This window comes from Mixophyes fleayi, chromosome 1 (genome assembly GCF_038048845.1).
Source record: "Mixophyes fleayi isolate aMixFle1 chromosome 1, aMixFle1.hap1, whole genome shotgun sequence".
Taxonomy (NCBI): Eukaryota; Metazoa; Chordata; class Amphibia; order Anura; family Limnodynastidae; genus Mixophyes; species Mixophyes fleayi.
The window spans coordinates 57,249,660-57,273,731 of NC_134402.1; the positions used below are offsets into that span (position 1 = coordinate 57,249,660).

Genomic DNA, 24,072 nt, shown 5'->3' on the forward strand with positions numbered 1-24,072 from the left:
CTCACTCACATCAGTCTCTGCCCCATTGGGGCTTACAGTCTAAACTCCCTAACATACACAAACAATGGTAAATTTGATAGCAGCAAATTAACCTACCAGTATGTTTTTGGAGTGTGGGAGGAAACTGGAGCACCCAGAGGAAACCCACGCAAACACAGGGAGAACATTCAAACTCCTCACAGATAAGGCCATGGTCAGGAATTGGACTCATGACCCCAGTGCTGTAAGGCAGAAGTGCTAACCACTAAGCCACCGTGCTGCCCATGCAAGCAGTCTATAAAGGACCAATTTAGTAAATCTATATGTAAAGCATCTACAATGTTTTCACTTCTTTCAGACTCCAGAAAATTCAAAATCGGTTAGACTGTAAAAAAAAAGCTTTCACGGATGTACAAATATTGAAATTAATAGACCCATTGAAATGAATTGAGCGTGGGATCTACCATAGAGAAAACCTGTCCCAGACTGGTCGGTGCAGAAATGGTGATGTAAAAAACAGCATGTCAAACCCCCCATAATGACTCCCGACGCTCTGCGCACCCATAGTTATGAATGGTCAACAGGCGGAGGACAAACACTAGACCGCCTTCCAATTCCCTCCCTCTCCATGCTAGCACCAAAAAAATGCTCTGTATCTGCCCGCAAATCAGGTAACACCTCATAATTTCTCCTTCTCCATCTGTTAAATATAATTTATTTTGTGCTTATGGATATAACTTAAGGCACACAAGTGTGACAAACCCGCATTTAGATTTAAATGGCCCTACCTGCACATTTTCTCCCATTAGAACATGCTAAACGCTGCACCCCTGCAGATGCTATCATTTTCATATGCAAACTTTATGCATGATGCACAGAATTGAACACATTCATTTAAGTAGGGACATGCGACAACACAAAACATAAAATTGTATGCCTACAATTTTTCTCTCCTTACTACTCCTGCTAGTAACAAACTGTGAGTACTACAGATGATGATCTGTGTGTATGTTCTTCCATTGGCATATCTGTGACCAGGTCTATGACAACACTGATGATACTAGTTGTGTGAATGGGGGTGGACATAATTTGATACCGTTATTCAACAGAGAATGACAGCTTTGCTTATTAAATAACCACTGTTAGATGTAGGTGGCTCCCCCTTCATGAGCAAAGCAGCATGAAGCAGCACATACCAACATTCTGATAGCTCGTAGCAGTTCGGCAAAAATGGGACATTTGTCTGTCAGACAGTGCTGCTCTCTTTCCTACCTGTCCTTGCAGGTCGGACAACCTGCTGCTGCTTGTGCCTTAAGTTTACTTGCTGTTTCTGATCCTGGAATGTTGGGGCTTGTTTGTGCCAAGCAACGAGTGGACTCTCTAGGGGCAAAAATGTATCAAGCTGTGATTTGCCTTTTTCAGTGATTTCTCGGGCAAGTTTGAACCACCGATGTATGAAAGTGTGAGTTGATAGTAAATCACCAGTGAAGTGATGTAACTATAATCTCCATGCTATAAATCGTTACAAATTGCTGTCCCTACTTTTGGCCATTCTAAGAATACAAGTCTCAATATGTATGTAGTTGCGATTTTGCAAACTTGCCCGAGATTGCTGTGAAAATCGCCAGAATCAACACGTTGCTTTGGATAGGTGAGATTAGCAAACAGATCAGCTTTCCACTGCTGGCCAATGCTTAATATTTCCAGATGGGGACACCATTTAAAGTACATACTTGTGGCACTACAAGAGGCAGCATGCACATGGGCACAAGTGACCGTGATCAAAGTACAGACTACACTTCGCCAATCACAAGTGTTTTGCCACACTGACCACTGTTGATTGACTTGCAGTGAAGGGGAGAAACCCGGGATTTTAGTCTTTGATAAGCAGCAGTCAGTACTAGTGAGCAAGTGATTATTATTTTATTTATTTTTTTAAACTATTTATTTTGTAAAATAGCAATCATGTACAGATAAGAATCAACAATTAGTACACTTACAGGGCAAGAGACAAAAACAGAGAACAGTACATGTGATGGGCATAAGTCAAAGAAGCTGAAAATGTTTGAGTAGCAAATATATAAAATAGCCAGAGGTTGTCAAAAGCCAGACAGGTAAGTGTACAACATACTTGCCAACTTTTGAAAATTCCTTTCAGGGAGAAAATAAAAACCAAGGTGGGCGTGACCAGCCCCGCCCACTGGGCATGGTCAGCTCCGCCCACTGGGCATGGCCAGCACCTGCCACATACCGCCCACATACCATATAGTTGTGCCTCATGTTCATATTATTCCACAGTAATGCCCCCGGTTCCTATACAACACAAAATGTGCAGCAGTTCAGTGTTGTGGAGATGTGCTGTATTGAGAGCTGCTCAATGTGCCACAATGCAGGGCGCTGCACGCCGAGGGTTGCCGACCCCTGAACTAAAGTGTCTTCCACTATTGGAACAGCTTACAAAGTAAATTGTGTATGTGCAAAATAAAAATGTTAACTCTTACCTTCTGCTGGTTGGCTGGTAAGGCCCAGATGTACTGATATCTGACGCAGAAGGCTGTCCAAGAGCAAATGTAGAATATCTAAAGGAGTGGCACAAATATTCGATTTCAGAACAGAGCAATAAATTATACATCACTCACCTGTTACACACTGACATGGGGTGCAGCGGTAATCTCACAGGTGTGCCACAGCCAGGGTCAGTGGTATGCAAGGCGGGGGACTACTTAGTAATTATTTAGGCTTAGGGATGTTTTGAAAAAATAGATATGACTGGGGAAGGGGGTTATACGTCCAAAAAGGCTGTGTCTCCATATCACCCACGGCTCTAAATATATATATTAAATTTAATTATCCCTAGTGAGGTTTGATTAAATAAAAAAAAATCTGCAGCCTGTTCTACTGCATCCTGCCCACAGAATCGCGTCATATTGTGCCCACTAACCCAAAACGAAATGAGGCAACTGCGCTATTTCACAACTCGGGCCATAATAGAAATATAAAGATGGCAAGTATGCACTTCCTGTTGAAACATACACAAACTTTGTAATACTGAATGAGTATTTACTTTCTCTCCAAGTTTTCATTGACTCCACACTTTATTAACAGCTTCAAAAATTAAAATATTTGTGACCACATACTGCGAAGTTGATGCAAAAATTATTTACATACTATATATTACACAATGCTTTCACATCCGGCCCAGTTTACAGTCTATATTCCCTATTATATGGATAGAATCAACCAATGTTCAAAAGAAATAAAACATATCAGCATTCCTGCCCCATTAAAAAATAACTTTTCTTAATTCAGTTAAAATAATTCATCCAACCAGACAGCTTGCCAAGAAATATTGATTAATGTTTTAAACCTATCTGATAGGTCTATCAGCATTCCTGCCCCATTAAAAAGTAACTTTCATTAATTCGTTAAAATAAAATGTATTTAATAAATCATCCAACCAGGCAGCTTTTTATCAATATTAATGTTTTATACTTATAGTGCTTGAAACTTACAGCTGAGTTACTTGCCACCTCCGTATAGCACAATTAGAGGGGGGGGGGCACTGGTCGCCACCGAGACTGAAAAAAAAATAAAAGAACATACTTCCCAATTATCCACACAGTTCCTTACCCCTATCTTCCCTTTTTAAGAGGAGGAACAAATAAAGAGAAGAGGGGCAATAAAAGTTTTCGAGGGGATTACTGCTTAGATTCTCTGGGGAGGGAAACACCATCAAGAGTCAAGAGTCAGGTCACCTATGAACCTAGGGAGTCTTTTTAGGAGGGATTATTATTTTTTATGCCTACATTTTTGGGGGGTTTCCCATTCCCATGAATGTCCTGAGAGGCAAACCCTCCTGGTTAACCATCCATGTCTATTAGTCAGCTTCTTAGAGTGCACATTTTCCCACACATGTTTTCCTGTAGCAGCAGGTAGCCCTGGAACAGACACCATCACGTCCTTACCTCTGATGACTTGGTGGATAGTTTTGGTGGTGCTCCCTCACAAACTGTCCAACATCCAGGTAAAATCAGGGAGTGGTCAAGTGATAAAGGAAGAAGCTGTTCACTTGTCCCAGCCAAGGCCCCTCCAAAGGGGAAAGTGGAAAAATCAAGTAATGGGGGGAATTCAATTTGCCACAAAGTGTCTCTGGAACATTCATGAGACACTTAGCAGCGGAGATTTCATAGAATTGAGCAGAGATTTCTAACGTAATTGCTGGCAATGTGCACAGCGCGATGTCCATGTGTCACATCGCCAGCAATTGAATTCCCCCCATGGAGTTCCCACAAAAGCTGATGTCCTTCTCAGAGTCATGCGGATACAGTTACAATTGAAGAAGGCTTGCAGCATGGTGGGCAAATCAGGTATCCTTTCCTGCCTTCACATCTCTCCCCTTTGCGCTTATACAGGATCATAATCATCCCCTCCCTTAGCAAAGGAAGCCTTCCTATAGTATGGGCATAGTTGCCTACTCTCCCGGGAGGGCAGGGCAACCTCCCGGATCGTGGGCACTTCATTAAGTGGTGGAGTCGGAGCTTAGGACACGATTCACGTGTCATTGCAGGGTCAAATGATGCCAGTCGCTGAGACCCCCCCCCCCCGCCCCCCCTCCGCCGGATCTACCAGAGGCCAACTTGCCAATGAGTATGGGACATATATTTGCATTTAATTTTGCTGCAGCCTACAGTATATGTTTGTTACTGGACACTTTGCAGTTGCATTTAAGGGGTGCTACCGTTTTGAGAACTGCATGAAAAGCACTATAAGATGGTTCCTGCAGTGATGGGCAACAGGCAATCCTAGGACTGAATAAGGCCCTCCAAGCCTTCACCTACGGCGCCCAGCTTCTTCCTGATTTTATGTCAGATTTGGTTGACAAAGATTGTAACACTTGTTTAAATCTGTTTAAAGGATTTAAATCAAGGAAATGACAATGTAATAGAGGAGACGTTAACATATAGCCAGTACAATTAGTGATTCATGTAGCAACACTTGGTTTAAAATTCCTGCTTAAATGTTATTACAGATAGGTTATTTCTTTGATTACATGAACTGACCACTGAGATTAAGGATAAAGTGTGTCCCTTTAGAAGGTCCCTGAAATATAATCAGTTGCCTATTGCTGCTGTAAGCTGTTACCAAGGATGTTAGATTAAATAAAGACTGTACAGGTCACTGTTCCCATTTTGTTGCCTGTGATCCAGTTCCTGTTCTCAATAGGGACTGCACTTATAAAACAAACCCATATTGCATGAAGGCACTGAGGGTATGTTATTACTAGTCCCATTTTCACAGAATTAGTCCAGGATCAGTACTGTTCTTATCCCACAGATCGCGCTAGGCTACACACAGCCCCAAACTATTTATTAATTGGTAAACGTCAGTTGAAAATAAATAAAACTGAAGGCGTTCTAGAAAACCTTGCAGAGCACAGTTTGCGTGTATAAATAAATAAATATATATATATATATATATATATATATATATATATATATATATTCTTCATAGAATATAAATGTCAAGAAGCTTTATGAACACATGGCTCTGGCCAACTTTGCATTCTAGGGCTTGCAGTCTGCTCTCTTTAGGAAATTAAAAGCAGAAACACAAAAGCCACAATCCTACTGAAAATAAACTGCAAAGAAGAAAGTGTGCAATTAGGCCATAGCCCTGCTAGTATATACTGGTTTGTTTCTCAGCCACATATACTATACAGGCCTCATTGTCACTGTGGGATGAGTTATTTCGCTGTCTTTACATTGCCAAAAAGTGGCCCAACCAGCTCTGTGGGGTGTGCCCAGCAGCTCTCATGTACTTGTAGACACAGGAACTGGGTGTTATTGGGTATCATCGCTGTGTGGGGATTGCTCCTGTTATTGCAGCCTGTTCTTCCTCCTCAGACGTCACTGCCGCCGGCCCCCTGCTTGTGCTGTGCTGGGAGATCCCTGGATGGAGTTCCCGACAACTAAACTGCTGATCGGGAGCACTTAGGCGGGCGGAGAGGTATGGAGGCTGGGAGCAGAGCATCTCCTCCACCACTACAGCAGACACTGCCGCCGCCCAGCAGCACACACAGCTGGACAGGTACCAGGGGAGCGGGGGTGCGGGTCACATCAGGCAATGCCTGTTTATCCAGCAGGGGAGTGGACGGACGTGCGCTGATGGTGGGGGCTGCAGTGCCAATAATGTGTATTATGGATATAGTAATAAGCTGCAATAAATGCAGGGAGGTAACTTGTGTCACTCTGGCTATAGCCCCGTGCTGCCAGGGCATGTTGGGACATGTAGTTCCAAAGCTGCTGGAGAGCCACAGGTTGGCCAAGTCTTCTTAAGTGGACATTATGCCCAAGTATTTACCATGGTAAGAGCCAAACTTTAAGGAATGATTCTGCTAAGAGTAGAGGTGTGTACAGAGTGCAGCGCCTGATGACATGGCCATGATATCCTTTTCATTGTAGGTACCACATTCACTACACATGTCCTGTTCCTGCAGCTCTGACAGTGTTTCCCTTGACAAGCTGTCATACTGTGTGTTCATTGATGTCAATGATCAGCTAATGGTGGGAGTTACATGAAGAGGATCCCCACCAAAGCTCTACATATTGGGGCCCTAACTATAAAAGAGGGCTGACCCAAAGTGCAAAATGCTAATGAATACTGTAAATGTAAAACAGTGCACACTGATATTATAACAAATGTTTGACAGGCCATGAACACCAGCCACATTAGAACATAGAGCAGTGGTTCCCAAACTTTTGCAGTTCGCGGCGCCCTTAGAGTCTCCAAATTTTTTCAACGCACCCCTCCAATATAATTATTGAGCAGTCCTGTTTTAGAAGTAGTTGGGTCAAAAAATTGTGATAAGTATTTAGGTGAGGACAGAAATACTTATTTAGTTGTATGCAAAAATGCCCCCTCTGCATCCAGACACTCTGCCCCCTCTGCATCCAGACACACTGCCCCCTCTGCATCCAGACACACTGCCCCCTCTGTCACGCTGTCCCCCTCCTCTGCACGCTGTCACGCTGTCCCCCTCCTCTGCACTCTGTCACGCTGTCCCCCTCCTCTGCACTCTGTCACGCTGTCCCCCTCCTCTGCACTCTGTCACGTTGTCCCCCTCCTCTGCACTCTGTCACGCTGTCCCCCTCCTCTGCACTCTGTCACGCTGTCCCCTCCTCTGTCACGCTGTCCCCTCCTCTGTCACGCTGTCACCTCCTCTGCCCCGCTGTCACTCTCCTCTGCCCCTGCTGTCACTCTCCTCTGCACCGCTGTCACTCTCCTCTGCCCCGCTGTCCCGCTGTCACTCTCCTCTGCCCCGCTGTCCCGCTGTCACTCTCCTCTGCCCCGCTGTCACTCTCCTCTGCCCCGCTGTCCCGCTGTCACTCTACTCTGCCCCGCTGTCCTGCTGTCACCCTCCTCTGCCCCTGCTGTCAATCTCCTCTGCCCCGCTTTCACTCTCCTCTGCCCCGCTGTCACTCTCCTCTGCCCCGCTGTCACCTGCCTCTGCCCCTGCTGTCACCCTCCTCTGCCCCGCTGTCACCCTCCTCTGCCCCTGCTGTCACCCTCCTCTGCCCCTGCTGTCACCCTCCTCTGCCCCTGCTGTCAATCTCCTCTGCCCCGCTGTCACTCTCCTCTGCCCAGCTGTCACCCTCCTCTGCCCCGCTGTCACTCTCCTCTGCCCAGCTGTCACCCTCCTCTGCCCCTGCTGTCACCCTCCTCTGCACCGCTGTCACTCTCCTCTGCCCCGCTGTCACTTTCCTCTGCCTCTGCTGTCCCCCTCCTCTGCACTCTGTCACGCTGTCCCCCTCCTCTGCACTCTGTCACGCTGTCCCCCTCCTCTGCACTCTGTCACGCTGTCCCCTCCACTGTCACGCTGTCACCTCCTCTGCCCCGCTGTCACTCTCCTCTGCCCCGCTGTCACTCTCCTCTGCCCCTGCTGTCACTCCCCTCTGCACCGCTGTCACTCTCCTCTGCCCCGCTGTCCCGCTGTCACTCTCCTCTGCCCCGCTGTCCCGCTGTCACTCTCCTCTGTCCCGCTGTCACTCTACTCTGCCCCGCTATCACTCTCCTCTGCCCCGCTGTCACCCTCCTCTGCCCCGCTGTCACCCTCCTCTGCCCCGCTGTCACCCTCCTCTGCCCCGCTGTCACCCTCCTCTGCCCCTGCTGTCACCCTCCTCTGCCCCTGCTGTCACCCTCCTCTGCCCCTGCTGTCAATCTCCTCTGCCCCGCTGTCACTCTCCTCTGCCCCGCTGTCACTCTCCTCTGCCCCGCTGTCACCTGCCTCTGCTCCTGCTGTCACCCTCCTCTGCCCCGCTGTCACCCTCCTCTGCCCCTGCTGTCACCCTCCTCTGCCCCTGCTGTCACCCTCCTCTGCCCCGCTGTCACTCTCCTCTGCCCCGCTGTCACTCTCCTCTGCCCCGCTGTCACTTTCCTCTGCCTCTCCTCTGCCCCGCTGTCACGATCCCTCTAACTCCTCTGCCGCGGGCCAGCCATATAAAAAAAAAGAAAGAACACAGTAACTTACCAATCCGCCGGGCGCCGGGACCCAGCAGCCTCCTCTCTCCCGCAGCAGCTGTCACTGAATATCGACGTCAGTGACATCTGCTGCGGGAGAGAGGAGTCTACTGGGGCCCGGCGGATTGGTAAGTTACTGTGTTCTTTTTTTTTTTTTTATATGGCTGGCCTGCGGCACCCCAGTGACAGCGCCGCGGCACCCATAGGAGCCGCGGCGCACAGTTTGGGAACCACCAACATAGAGCAATAAACAGTGCTCTGTAATAATTCATGGTCTGTCATATATTTACTTTTTATTTTCTCCGTCCTGCATGCATTTTCTTCTCCCACTTTTCCTTCATACATTTTGATTCTTTTTTTTTTATTAGTAGGTTGATTTCAGGGGCATAGCAGTGCTATACAATCAACCAATATGCAGCTGCAAGGGATTCAACCCATAAAATGTCTACAGTTTCAGCCAATGACGTCAAATTGATTTCAGGAAGTGGAGTTTATGGGATGTTTCTGTGAAAGTATTCAGAGGGGGATTTCAATGCTGAAACTGAAATCTGTCTCAATGCTTAATTCGGGAAAATTTCCAATTTTTTTGTCACCGACTACAAGGTACCTCAGAGCTGGCCAGTTGCAGCCTGCAGGCCACCACTTGGAGATTCCCGTGGCTTAGTGGTTAGCACTTCTGTAATACCCTGTGTGGTGTTATTTAGAGTAATACGTTGAGGTTGCACCTGACCAGTATTAGATAGTTCTCTTTTTGGTTTCAACACTTCAAATTTTCTAAGCACCAGAGAGGTAAGGGGATTTATCCACATAGATTTAAAATGACACAAGTGTATTCTGAATAATTTCCTTTTATTAGTAAGAATTATTCTGATATTTATTTTACAAGCGCACAATTATTTTTAAACAATATCTTAGCACTTTGAAACTATTTACAATTGACAAACCTTTAAATTTGCCATACTAATAACACTGATATCTTATTGTTGGAATTCTATGTCTATGGATGTTTATGCCAGAATAAATTGTTAATCTTCACACACACACACATATATATGTATGTATATGTGTATAAATATATATACAAGTTAACCCGTGCATGATACTCATGCGTTCTAGTCAAATCAAGCTACTTAAGGTCTTAAAAAGGTTCTTGTCATGCATTTGGGCCTAGCCCAGGCCTCCTCAGGGGAAGAGCGTTACTTCCCGACGCAAGCGCCCTTTTTAATGTGTATTCATGAGGTAAAATTACCTCACTAAAAATTAGTTTGAGCCCTCAACTCGTAAATTTAGCCTTTACTACCCCTCCCACGGGGGGAAGGGGAGATGATGGAAGTTAACTGACTTCACTATTCTAATTTTTTTGTCAAATAATGTCAGTATACCAAATTTCAGCTCAATTGGATGAGCCCTTTCTGAGAAAATAGTTTTTTACACACACACACACACACACACACACACGCCGCTAGGCTTTTACTTTTATACAAGTTAACCCGTGCATGATACTCATGCATTCTAGTCAAATCAAGCTTCTTAAGGTGTTAAAAAGGTTCTTGTCATGCATTTGGGCCTAGCCCAAGCCTCCTCAGGGGAAGAGCGTTACTTCCCGACGCAAGCGCCCTTTTTTAACGTGGTTTTGTCCACATGTCACCACCTCATCATTTTTCTCCATCACCTCATCCTTCATCTTCATCGCCACATCCTTCATCAAGCTACTTAAGGTGTTAAAAACTCCCCACTGTCACCCCCGGCAACCACCAACCACTCCCAACTGTCACTTCTCCTTCAAGAAATATATAGGTCAGTGTATAACTCTGCCCAGCAGGTGGCGCTGCAGCTTGGGGTTTTTTTTTATTCCACACACGCCACTAGGCATTTATATAGTAGATATTAGATAATGCTAAGAATTCAGTAGGTCAGTGTTTAACTCCGCCCAGCAGGTGGCGCTGCAGCTTGTTGTTTTTTTTCCACACACAGACTAACACGCCGCTAGGCTTTTATATTATAGATATATATATATATACACACACTTTAACCTAACATTAATTTATAACTTCATCTCTCAATATAACTCTAAAACCTACATCAAATATTTCAATAACTATTTGTAGAAGTGGTGCACGTGGTTGCGGTCCATAATTTTTTTTTTTTTTCATCTTTACCTTTACAAGATGATTTTGGTAAAACACTATTTCTGTAGTTTTCCTGAAAAACTGATTATTTTTAGTAAGCAGCTCAGGTACATAGGGATCAGTAACATGTGTCTAAGTAACTGCTGATGTTCTCAGTGTCAGTGATGTAATGGTGGAGTTATACTGATCTGTGTCTGTATATCTGTTATTGTACAACTCCAACTTGTCTCTGTCCTCTCACACTGTCCTCAGTACATAGCTCAGTCTCTGTTGTGTATTCACAGATCTCTCTACTGCTTATTTATTTTCAGCACTTTCCTTCTTACTCAGCCTCTCTTTTATTCACTTTTTCTCTTACACTTTCTTCACTCTTAGGCTAGATTTACTAAGCTGCGAGTTTGAAAAAGTGGGGATGTTGCCTATAGCAACCAATCAGATTCTAGCTTTCATTAATTTAGTACCTTTTACAAAATGACAGCTAGAAGCTGATTGGTTGCTATAGGCAACATCCCCACTTTTTCAAACTCGCAGCTTAGTAAATCTAGCCCTTAATCTACTTATATATCACTTTGTCCCATTCTCTTTCTGTCCCTATCTTTTCTCTCATTTTGTCCATATCTTTTCGCTCTCAGTCTATCCAGACACAGGGATCTCTCCCAGCGGTCCTGAGTATCACACTCCTCTCTCCCGGTCACCCCCGGCAACCACCAACCACTCTCAACTGTCACTTCTCCCTCAAGAAATCTTTTTTTTTTTTTAAATCTTTATAAACACTTATAACAATTAACAAATTAAAAACATATAGATAAACCCCAGGGTACTTAGGTTTTGAGGTGTCACACTTCTGCCTAACAGCACTGGGGTCATGAGTTCAATTTAGACTGTAAGCTCCAATGGGGCAGGGACTGATGTGCTTGAGTTCTCTGTACAGTGCTGCAGAGTTAGTGGTGCTGTATAAATAGATGGTTATGATGATTCCCTGATTCATAGGTTGCACACTGCCATATTTTGTGAGAGGCCTTTCCATATCTCAACTAACAAATCGTCTTCAGGGAAATAATATTTCTAGGGTGGACAAACATCAAAATGCTCTTGTCAGTTGTATGACAAGGACTGTGCCAAGCAGCAAAATATTATTAGCAAATTTAACAAAATGCACATTTTAGTGCTACAAAACTCTGAATTGATTTCTTCTTGTTGAATAGTAATTAAAACAACAATATTTGTATCTTCTAATGTATCCCATTTATACACAAGTTTTGTATAGTATCTCTCAGGGCAAAGAGCGTGTTATTTTGCTTTGTGCCTCTGGCGCTGGAATGCTTATGCCGTACCCTGTGTACCACAATAACTGTACTGACCTGCTGCCGTAGTGTTATTATACATATTGTATTATGCAATGGTTGAAGTGGAAGTATAGAAATGGCGTATGAAAAATACAATGCAAGGGAATGGAATGTGATAGTGTTACAATGAAGGCAGTATGAGAAGTGTCAGTATGACATACCACCGTATACACCCCACTTCTACCACTGTATATATAATGTAAGTGAATGGAATGTGATAGTGTTACAATGAAGGCAGTATGAGAAGTGTCAGTATGACATACCACCGTATACACCCCACTTCTACCACTGTATATATAATGTAAGTGAATGGAATGTAACAGTGTTACAATGATGGCAGTATGAGAAGTGTCAGTATGACATACCACCGTATACACCCCACTTCTACCACTGTATATATAATGTAAGTGAATGGAATGTGATAGTGTTACAATGAAGGCAGTATGAGAAGTGGCGGTATGGCATACCACCGTATACACCCCACTTCTACCACTGTATATATAATGTAAGTGAATGGAATGTGATAGTGTTACAATGAAGGCAGTATGAGAAGTGTCGGTATGACATACAACCGTATACACCCTACTTCTACCACTGTATATATAATGTAAGTGAATGGAATGTGATAGTGTTACAATGAAGGCAGTATGAGAAGTGTCGGTATGACATACCACCGTATACACCCCAATTCCACCACTGGTCTTGTAAAATATTGTATAAATCTGTTAAACACAGTAATCTATTATTTATATTTATGTCTTTCTACAGTGCTGTTCTCTTTCATACTCAGAGCAATAGCAGTTAATGTGGAATGGAGACCTTGAAGTAAAAATGCTTATGTATGTTCTTTATTGTCACTAAGACACATTTATGTTAATATTGTCTGATAGAAATGCATTGACAATATATGAATCCTTGTGCAAAGTACTTGTCTTAAAGAACACATGTTGCTGAACATAAAAAAAATGCATATGTGTTGTTTGAATTTCTTAGAAAGAGCTTTAACATGAAAGATTGATATTTTTCAGCATCTCTTCCTCTTGTGAAATGACTGTTTTTGTGGCTCCTTTCTATGTCAAAATACAAACAAGTTCTCCAGAGTTGAGCCATGAGAGTGTGTTATCTATCTAATCATCTCCACACTACAATCCATCCTAAATGCTGCTGCAAGACTAAGCTTCCTCTCTCGCTGCTCCACATCTGCTGCACCACTTTGCATATCCACACAGTTGCTCCCTGTGTCCTCCAGAATCCAATTCAAATTACCCTCACCTACAAAGCCCCCCACACCACCCCTTCATACATTTCCTATTCAAATCTCAAATCAAAAAATACTCTCCCTCCTGCCCTCTTAGATCTACTGCTGACCTGCGTCTTGTCTCGTCTCTGGTAACCACCTCTCACTCCCGCCTGCAAGACTTCTCCCATGCTGTTCCCCACTTATGGAATTCCCTACCACGCCCAATCAGACTTTCCCACAGCCTTCAAATCTTTAGAAGCTCTTTGAAAACCCATCTCTTTTTTTTAGAGCTGACCTTATTCCCAATAATGCTATTCACACTAATACACCCTCACAACCACACTCCTCTTGTTTCAGCTGTGCCCTCTTCCATTTAGAATGTAAGCTCTCCAATGAGCAGGATCCTCCATACCCTTTGTTTTCATGTTTGCATTTATTTTGTCTGCCTTGTATGTCCTGTTTTCCCTACTGTAAGGCGCTGCAGAACACTTTGGCTAATAATAATAATTATAATCTATCTATTGATTTGCTGTTATACTTAAATTAGATACATACAAATGATAAAATATAATTACAGGGTTTACAGATACAAAGAATTGGCTTAAAAATTAGATAATGATAAACATCGGCCTTTAATCCTCCTTGAAGATTTCAATTTCTACACGTGCTTATGGAATGAGGAATGCATAAAAAAACAGAATAGTGTTATTCCTATGGTTTCTTAGACATGGGTGTTTAAATGTGTGTTTGCAGTGCCCTGCTTGTGTGCGGAGTTTGAACATCACAAGTCAATTTACTTATATTATTACTGATATAATGCCATACTTCCCTTTGGATAGAAATACACATTAAAAATGATAAATTATTTTACTCCATGAAAAGAAATGTAGTGTGATCTCTGGATTACACCTAGGCATCGAGCTTGAAGGGTGGGATTTATTGCTGTTTTTCAACAATAGGAATGTCAGATAAGTAAATTCTGTTAGCTCATAGAAAGATTAATAGCTCAGATTTTGAAAATTGGGTTTGAGCTGTCGAGAGGACATCCAGTATGAAATGGAAAAAAGATATTCATTAACGCAAACCAACATGGTGAGAGAACTGGAGAGGATAGATATGTGGGGTCCTTGTCATTAAGCATACCAAAGGAGTAACTTTGCACCTCTGCAAAACCGTGTTGCATTGGAGGGGGTGGTAAATTTAAAATGTGGGGACAGATTTATAGTTGGGATAGGGCATGTCCTATATACTTTAAACTTCAGTGTAAAAATAAAGCTATCAAGTATCTGTGTGCTAGATTAAAAAAACAGCCAGTATTTATCTTATGTGCAAAATAATAAACTAATTTGCAGCCCTTGCATTGTAACATGGTTTGTTCCAGAAAACATTTACTACTTTTTTTTTGCCTTACTTTCCTTAATGACTCAAGCCTATGGTGTTAAGGATGTCAAAGAATATGAAATGAGAGTGCCAGGATGAGAAATGTTCAAGGACTTGCTGGGATGATCCATAAGGACAATAAATCACAGCGACACGCAAAGAAAAAGCGGTAGATAGTCTGGATAGTATGTCCTTTAGAAGATTGGAACACATGGGAAAACTGTGACTGTGCCATGTGGGGTAAGGAGGAGTCTATCCCACCTTCTTGTCTGTGTGGATGATGTGAAGACCAGCAGGTTAAGGAGCTGGAGATGAAGCAGTGTCTGCTTGTGTGAGCCATGTTCTGTTAGAGAGGAAGAGGTCATTGTGGGATATTTTGTTAGACAGAGCGTGCATTCCATAGTGCACATTTAAAAGATCTTGAAAGTGACAGGAGACAGGTAATATGTTTTAGATATGCTGGATTTCTGTAGTGGCTGAATCAGAATTAATTTTATGGTAAGGTGGGGGAGAGACTGAATTTGGTAATATATTACGGTCTCCTTCATCATCATCATCATCATTTATTTATATAGCGCCAACATATTCCGTAGCGCTTTACAATTGGGGACAAACATAGTAAACTAACAAACAAACTGGGTAAAACAAAGAGGTGAGAGGGCCCTGCTCGCAAGCTTACAATCTATGGGACAATGGGAGTTTGACACATGAGACTCTACTACATTTTGCATTTCGGCCCAGCCAGGCTGTAAAAGTAATAGTGACTCATAAGCTAAATGATCCTGTCACACAACAATGTTGGTCAGGGGGTAGTTGTCTTGTGTGAAATTGTGTAACAGGTAATAGGGTAAGGTAGTGAGGTTAAGAGGGTGGTTGAGGAATATTATAAGCTTGTCTGAAGAGGTGGGTTTTCAGAGAACGCTTGGAAGTTTGTAGACCAATGGAGAGTCTTATTGTGCGAGGGAGAAAATTCCATAGAGTGGGTGCAGCCCGAAAAAAGTTCTGTAACCGGGAATGGGAGGATGTAGTGAGGGTGGATGAGAGACGCAGAACTGAGTTGCCGAGTTGGGAGATATTTTAAAACAAGAGAGGAGATGTATGTTGGTGCAGCTTTGTTGATGGCCTTGTAGGTTAGTAAAAGTATTTTATATTGGATTTGGTAGAAAATAGGCAGCCAGTGTAGAGACATACAGAGTGATTCAACAAAGGAATAACGATTTACAAGGAAAATCAATCTTGCAAAAATAGATTGTAGGGGTTTGAGTCTGTTTTGGGGAAGACCAGTAAGGAGGGAATTGCAATAGTCAATGCGGGAAATGATAAGTGCATGAATTCAGAGGTAGAAAAGATGATTGTATGATTTAAAAGGCCCATGTGAGCAAATTGGTCAGCAGATCAAAGGTATACATGTGCAGAGCGGTGGTGTTGATAACAAGCTAGTTTATAGTCATAATATTTGCATCACTGATTGATTGTTAACAGAGAGAATAATTCCAGACACATGCCCCATCTCTTCTCTCCCTTATAATGAACAGCTATGAACCTATTTTCTGTCTTCACTGCACAACTCAGTGGTGGAACTACAATTGGTGCAGCAGGTGCTGTGCATCGGGGCCCATTGAGGTAATGGGGTCCACTGCACAGGAACTAACGAGCTGTGGGCCCTGGTTCCCTCCTCCCCACTTCCCTGCACCTGGGCCCACAGCTCGCCAATTCTCCCTCTGCCCCAACTGCACCACCCTCAAACCTTCTGCACAAAAAAAGAGCTTGTATGTTGGACAGATATTGCAGTCAGATGACCTTAGAATGCAGGAGGAGTCATACTTGTAAGGTTAAGGGCACTTCCTGTGTGTTGGTGGGCCGATGACCCTTTACACACTAAACGGATAGGATTTTTTCTTTTTGCTAAAACTGCATGGAATTATTTTTTTTTATTATCTTTAATAAGAATTTTAATTTTAGATGACAAGCCGCATTGCGATGTTGAGCTAAGTTAGTTCTTGTTTGGACTTCCCATATTTCCCCACATCTCTAAAATCTGACTGCAGTAAACAATGTAGTTCATGTGAATTCTGGAAGACGGGGAAGGGTTCAGTTTAAGAATAGAATTTCTGCTTCTATTTGAAGAAGGTTTAGAACAGGCCTGTCCAACCTGCAGCCCTCCAAATGTTGTGAAACTACAAGTACCAGCATGCCCTTCCAGCTATCAACAGGTTGTCTACTGGCAAAGCATGCTGGGGCTTGTAGTTTCACAACACCTGGAGGGCCGCAGGTTGGACAGGCCTGGTTTAGAACAAACGCTGCCTTATGCTTAGTCTTGTGGCAGACTCCAGACACTGGTAAAATGACTGGTAAGTTAATTGGAATTGTATTATTATCCTTCACTTATCCACTTCAGGTCTTCTTTAGATGTAATATTAATGATTACAACCAGAATTTGGAGTACTCAAAACCATGCACTGAAGTGGTAACAAGCGGAGCATAGGGCAGCGTGTCATTGTGTGCTCAGCGTTCACACTGGTGACATCTCACTCATTGCACACAAGTAGGTCAATAGCTGGTGATAATGGAAGTGAGATCTTGCAGCTCACAGGTATGTTACACTCAGAAGAAATATCACAGCGGTTCATCTGCTGCCGCTGTTCTTATGGTGTCTATCCAGCTTCCAGTCTAGATAGTATTCCTGATTGTGCAACAGAGGACTGCTATAAATTTAAAGCAAAACATCATAGTCAATTATTTGATTAAAATAGAATGTAATTCAATTCAGGTTAGACAAGGTAAACACTTTAATTAGAATACACAAGTGTTAGGTTTGTAACTATCAATAAACATTGTGAATGTTTATTTAATCAACCTGTACCACATGACTAGCTATGTAATCAACTTGGGCGACACGACATGCCCTACATAAATTGATATACACAGTGATTCATCTTCGGTCACATGGCCTTATTGTCATGTGATATACTACCAGCGCAGATGTTATTTGACGTAAAGCTCTAGACAGTAATAATTATAAATGATTGTCTATGGCACATTGTATACATCGGCGGTTCCCAAACTGTGCGCCGCGGCTCCCAGGGGTGCCGCGGCGCTGTCACTGGGGTGCCGCTGGCCAGACCTAGAAAAAAGAAAGAAAACAGGAACTTACCAATCCGTCGGGCGCCGGGACCCAGCAGCCTCCTCTCTCCCGCAGCTATCACTGAATATCGACGTCCGTGACATCTGCGGGAGAGAGGAGGCTGCTGGGTCCCGGCGCCCGTCGGATTGGTAAGTTCCTGTTTTCTTTCTTCTTTCTGTGGCTGGTGCGGGGCAGAGTGAGAGGGATCGTAGCAGAGGAGGGGGACAGAATGATGGCAGAGGAGGGGGACAGAATGATGGTAGAGGAGGGGGACAAAATGATGGCTGAGGAGGGGGACAGAATGATGGCTGAGGAGGGGGACAGAATGATGGCTGAGGAGGGGGACAGAATGATGGCAGAGGAGGGGGGACAGAATGATGGCAGAGGAGGGGGACAGAATGAGGGCAGAGGAGGAGGAGGACAGAGGGCAGAGGAGGGTTACAGATGGCAGAGGAGGGGGACAGCGTGAGAGAGGGCAGAGGAGGGGGACAGCGTGAGAGAGGGCAGTGTGCCTGGATGCATAGGGGGCAGTGTGCCTGGATGCAGAGGGGGCAGAGTGTCTGGATGCAGAGGGGCATTTTTGCATACAACTAAATAAGTATTTCTGTCGTGACCTAAATACTTATTACAATTTTTTGACCCAACTACTTCTAAAACAGGACTGCTCAGTAATTATTTTGGAGGGGTGCCTTGAAAAAATTTGGAGACTCTAAGGGTGCCGCGAACTTAAAAAAGTTTGGGAACCACTGGTATACATCATAATAATAGATGGTAAAGTATTTTCTACAACTGATTTATAATTATAATTAATTCAGCAGAGTACAGTGCTCTCGCTTGGCCAAGAATCCGCAGGGAAAACACAGGGTTTATAGAGGGGGTTTCCATGCCATGCTGCCAGACTGAGCTTGACCATCATGCAAGGGACATGGCCATCATTTTAGCCAGTGCTAGGCAGAGCAGTGTGAAACGGGACATAGCTCCTGACTATCCCTGCAATCAGGGTAAAATCCTTACTGAGCGGGACAGCCAACCAAAATTGGGACTGCTTTACCATAATTTGGACAGTTGGCAGACTGTCCTCTCTTGCTGGTTCTTGCTGCTGCTAGTGCCTAAAGCTCAGTCTCTGTTTGCCTGGAATATTGGGGCCCTGTTTGTAAAACAGATGGGTATATTAAATATGGAAAGGGAAGCAAAGAGTGAACACACTAGCCCTGCCCCCCCCCCCCGCGCCCAGCAAGCCCTGATATTACATTCATAGCTTTCACGTTTAATTATTAGGCCTCTCTGCAACGAGCCCCTACATTAAGTTAATAGCATTCACATTTAATAACTAAATGAATTTCCACCCAATCTGCATTGACATTAAATTAATAGCATTAACCTTTAATAACTAGATATTTCCCCACTCAAACAGCCTCATCATTAAACAATTAGTATACATATTTATTAGATACCTCTCCATCTCCCCAAACTCGCCCCATCTTCAATTACTAGACACCAAAATGACCCTACTATTAAATTATATAGCCACGTCACCCCACCAATAAATTAGTAACTCCCACTCTCTATTAAGTGATTACCCCCCACCACCATCACCATTAAATTAATAGCCCAAGCACCCCACCCCCTTTTCACATTTAGCTTCTTCCAATCGGCACTATACATTTCAGAGGCAGACTCTTCTGTCTGCCTCTTTTGCTGCCTAAACACGTGGGAAAATGGGCACATGTCGGTTACTGCATACCCCACGAGTGACATGCTCTCAGCAGGGGAAAGAGGGGCGGGCACAGACATAATGGGAAGAGAGGGGAGAAATGGATCAGGACCGTGGCTGGTGGGGAGTCGGATTTTCAAGGCAACTGGAACACCCCCATAGTTGGGCAAGGCTGTTCGTGCATAGGCCACACAGTCTGGTCTCTTCTGGGGTCACAGGGGCTTGCTAGTACATTCGGAAAATGACTGCACACACAGGCCTGTAGCCGCATTATTCCAAATGTATTTATCAATATGTCTCACTGCTCACTGTACCGAAAGAATAATAAAAAACAAATAAAACATACAAAGTTTTCAGATAATCTTTAATTGAAAAAACAACAACTTGTCAAACCCACTTTATTATATGACATAAAATATGATTTTATTTTATTTTTTTTATTACACAATGCACTTCGTATGGGTAGTGTTCTGTCCAGGCTGAACAAAACCTATAGGGAAGTTCCTAGTGGAACAAAAACGATAGTTGGAATTTATGCCAAATTCACACGGGGCATGCAAAATTTTTGTGAACAAGGTAATTGGTTTTAAAAAATGTTGCTCATCTCTTATTCCTCCTGTGGACCACATGTAATTTCTGGCTACCTGTAGACCTCTTCATTAATAGAACTTTTTACTAGGCTTTACCGTTGTTGTGTAAGTCAAAGTGGGATAATAATAATTCCTGAATATAATCTGTTCTTCTTTCAAGCCTAGATCATTTACCATTAAATGCATTGTTAAGTGAGAATAATACAATATGTTTGTTGAGCACAATATATCTACACTGTGTATGTGAGAGAATTTCAAGATGTCATAGGCTCATTAATAATTTATCTTGTTGCCGGCAAAGCACATAACAGAATGTAATATTGATTTCTATCATACGCCAAGTGTGTTTTGAAATATTTATGAACTTTGAGTTGGAAATAAAAACTTTGTATATTTAGAAAGTGTCTCTTCCACAACTATGAAATCCTCTTCTGTCTCACAGTACTAAGCTCTGTGCCACATAACGTCTGCATGAATACAATGTTCTAACAAACAAATAAGTTATAATATTTTCTATTTGGGAACGTCAGATGATAAACTCTTTAGACCAGTGATGGGCAACAGGCAGCCCTACGAACCTTTACTGGTTACCAGCTACTACCTGCTTTACTGTCCGATTTCGTTTGTTATAGCTTGTAACATTTGTTTAAAATACCTACTTGTATGTTATTACAGGTAGGTGATTTTTTTCTTTGATTGATGTATTGTTTTATCTTATTACTGACATTAAGGGTATTGTGCGGCTCTTTTGAAGGTTAGAAGCACTCGAAGTGTATCCCTGGTTTAGAATCTCACAAATTTCTTGGTGCAGTTTTTGCTCTGTTTAAAGATGGTCACATTTCTGATGCATGATGCTGATTGTAATGTTTCCTTTGAAGCAGATGTCTCAGGAATATAGTGAACAAGAACATGTCACTCAAAACTTTCTTTTTTTCCCCATATATTAAAATTACTTTCTTAAATAATAATAATATTGGTTTATAAGTGTTTTCATAAGTAGGGAAGTTGAAAGACACAGGTCTATAGAGTTCAGCAATTCATCCAATCTAACTGCATTGATCTAGAGCAAGGCTTAACAAACGTCAACATTAACATTGTCAATTTAACCTAACAGCTATGGGAAAAATATTCCTTCCTCACTGGAGCTGGATTTTATGATCTGTGATCCAGGGTCCTGATTACTTGTTCCACCCCCCTCCTGAAATTGTGAAAAGTTTTGCTTGAACTCCCAAGCCAAGAAATATCATCCAACAGATCAGTGTCAGACTGGGCTCATGAAGGGCCCACCGGGGGACTGCAACGCTAGGGGCCCACCAGAGGGGGTTTAGCCAGCCATCATAGAGGCGAGACCAGACACTACAGGGGGAGTGGTCAGCCCACGAAGGACAGCTAGCACTGCAGTGTACTATATAAAGAATGCAGTGTGTATATAAAGAGTACACAGTCTTGACCTACCCCTTAGATTGAGCAGAACAGTCACCAAAAATCAGGATTGTCCTACTAGACTCAGAACATTTGACAGACTGTCCTACCTGTTCTTGTCACTTTCACCACATGTGGCTACTGGTTTCTTTAGTTGTGGCTTGTCTGGATCCTGGAATGTTGGGGGCCCTATTTGGGGGAAAAAAATGGGTATATTTAGAAAATTCCAACCAGCCCCGGCGTTAAATCAATAGCACACGATTAATACTTAGGCCTTCCTCCAACCCCAACATTAAAGTAATAGTATTCACCAGAAAACTGCAGTATCCACTTATAAACACTAGATGGCAAATCAGAGTCATATTATTTTAGTTATTTTTTATGTATATAGTACTAACATGTTAGGTTTCATAGAGAATATTAAATCATTCATATCAGTTCCTGCCCCAGTGAACCTTACAGTCTAGGTTCTCTAACACACACCTACACATGCAGGGTCCATTTTATCTACATTATTAGAAGCCTGCTAAATTACCAGTATATTTTTAGACTTTTAGAAATTTGACAAAAACAAGAACAGAATGGTAGACATAGCGATCCTATTTTTGTTCCTGTGTTAGTTTCCACTGCACTGTATATTTTATATTTCCGACCTCCTTATGTTAACCCGCCTTCATTTTATACATATTTTTATCTATAAATCTGAATGGAAACTGAATTTAACAAAAGTGATAGTAAAGCAGCATTTCTGGATTATCATTAGGTTTTCACTGACCTGCTTTTTCCAGCCATTTATCCCAGGTGTCCGGTGGAGGGAGCAGGGATAGGGTGATACGGTGATTATTATTATTATTATTATTATTATTATTTATTATTTATTTATTTTATTTTTTAAATTCTGTTACACCCTACCCAGGAATGCAACTTTAAATGATATGTCCACTTTCAAACACATAGGTTCCATTATGTATTTTAGGCCCAAGCTTACACATTTGCAAAATACAACGTGGTGCTTCTGTTTAGAACAGTGATAGGCAACCTGATGAATTTCAGGGGCCTCATGGACGGCCCTCTAATCTTCAAAAGAGCGACACATTACCCTTAGTCTCAGTAATAAGTTAAAAGAATACATTTAATCAAAGAAAGAGACACCTACCTATCTGTAGTAACATAGCAGCATTTAAAACAAAGGTTACAAGCCTGGTCGGACCTCCCGTTGGTGTACGCTGGGCAGAACTTTGCACTGGGGAGCCTGTTCTCAGCCTTCCACTGGATGGATTTGGTTGACAGTTAATATAAAAACAAAGGTTGACTGTTGCATCCAACTTTTTGATAACTTAATAACTTGAAGATTTAAACCCGGGCAATGTCGAGTTCTTCAGATAGTCTGACAACAAAACAGGAAGTAGCTGGGGGCCACAGGTAAAGTATCGGAGGGCCATTTGTTGCCCATCTCTGGTTTAGAAGAGACAGCATTGCCTGGCCACTTGTGGTTGCTATCGGTAACAGAAGCCTGATATGTCTGGCCCACACCCTATAGACTGCTCTCGGAAACTGAGTTCGGTGCAGCTTGTATGCAAACCCTAGCTGGTGTATGTAGGCTGCGGGAAGCTTTGGGTCTTGGGATTGGCCAATGTTTAGTTCTCCTGCAATGCTTTACTGTAGACATTATCCTGAAATGGAAGTACTTTTTCATCATCTATATCAGTGGTTCCCAAACTCTGTGACACGGCTCCCTGGAGTGCCACGGCGATTTCACAGGGATGCCGCGGCAAGGGCCGGAGGTAAGCAAGGCGGGGGACTACTTGGTAATTATTTTGGCTTAGGGGTGCCTTGAAAAAAATATTGATACCCAAGGGGTGCCCCGAACTGAGAAAGTTTGGGATCCACTGATCTATATGCTTCTTAGTAGCGCTAGTTGGCATGATGCCTATTGGCTAGCATCCAGACACTATCTGTATGGAGTTTGTATGTGTCCCTATGTTTGCGTGGGTTTCCTCTGGGAACCACACTCCCCCCCCTCAGTCTAAATACATAGTGGTAGATTAATATTTATTGTGTGATAAAGTCTCTTTTAAAGCATCTGAATAATGCTGCAAAGGCAATTATTCCCCATCACTGGCGGTCCAACAGGCTCCCCTCTATTACAGAATGGTTCAACAGAATGAATTACTACTCTATAGATGAGCTCACCCTTATCAGGTCTTGATAAATTTCAAGAGTTCCTCTCTCCTCGGTTCCCTTGGATGGAGTTTAGGGACACTCCTACCGATAAGTCTTATTTCTCCCCTGAGGCTGATTTCATATTTACCAACACTGGTGTTATATTCACTCGGTTGCTGCTATAATAGATTCCAGTTTCTATTAAGCCCTGTCACTTCTACTGAAACAGGATTATGTATTCCTCACCCTGGAGGGTCAATTCTCTGCTCTAAAATTAGCTATTAGGACATTGCCGGTGTACAAAATGACATGTACATTGAAATGTGGTATATACTGTATGTAAGTGATAGCAGCAAATTCGGTCTCTGTGATGCCAAATGTACATCTATATGAAACAAAGTTCATACATCCAATTTATTCCCTCTATTTAATGGAATGCTGGAAAACCGTTGAAAAGGGTATAATTCC

General features: G+C 42.9%; 1 protein-coding gene across 2 annotated transcripts in view; it reads left to right on the forward strand.

Annotated features, from left to right (window-relative positions):
* The window catches only part of KLHL5 (kelch like family member 5), an 88,201-nt gene that overhangs the window by 9,932 nt on the left and 54,197 nt on the right, over positions 1 to 24,072 (forward strand). The window contains exon 1 of one of the 2 annotated variants that reach the window (XM_075194788.1): positions 5,817 to 6,066. The exons of the other annotated variant lie outside the window; for it this stretch is intronic. The gene's annotated coding sequence lies outside the window, so the exon portion shown is untranslated. Of the gene's footprint in view, positions 1 to 5,816; positions 6,067 to 24,072 lie in introns of those variants that run through there. 2 annotated transcript variants of the gene reach the window in all.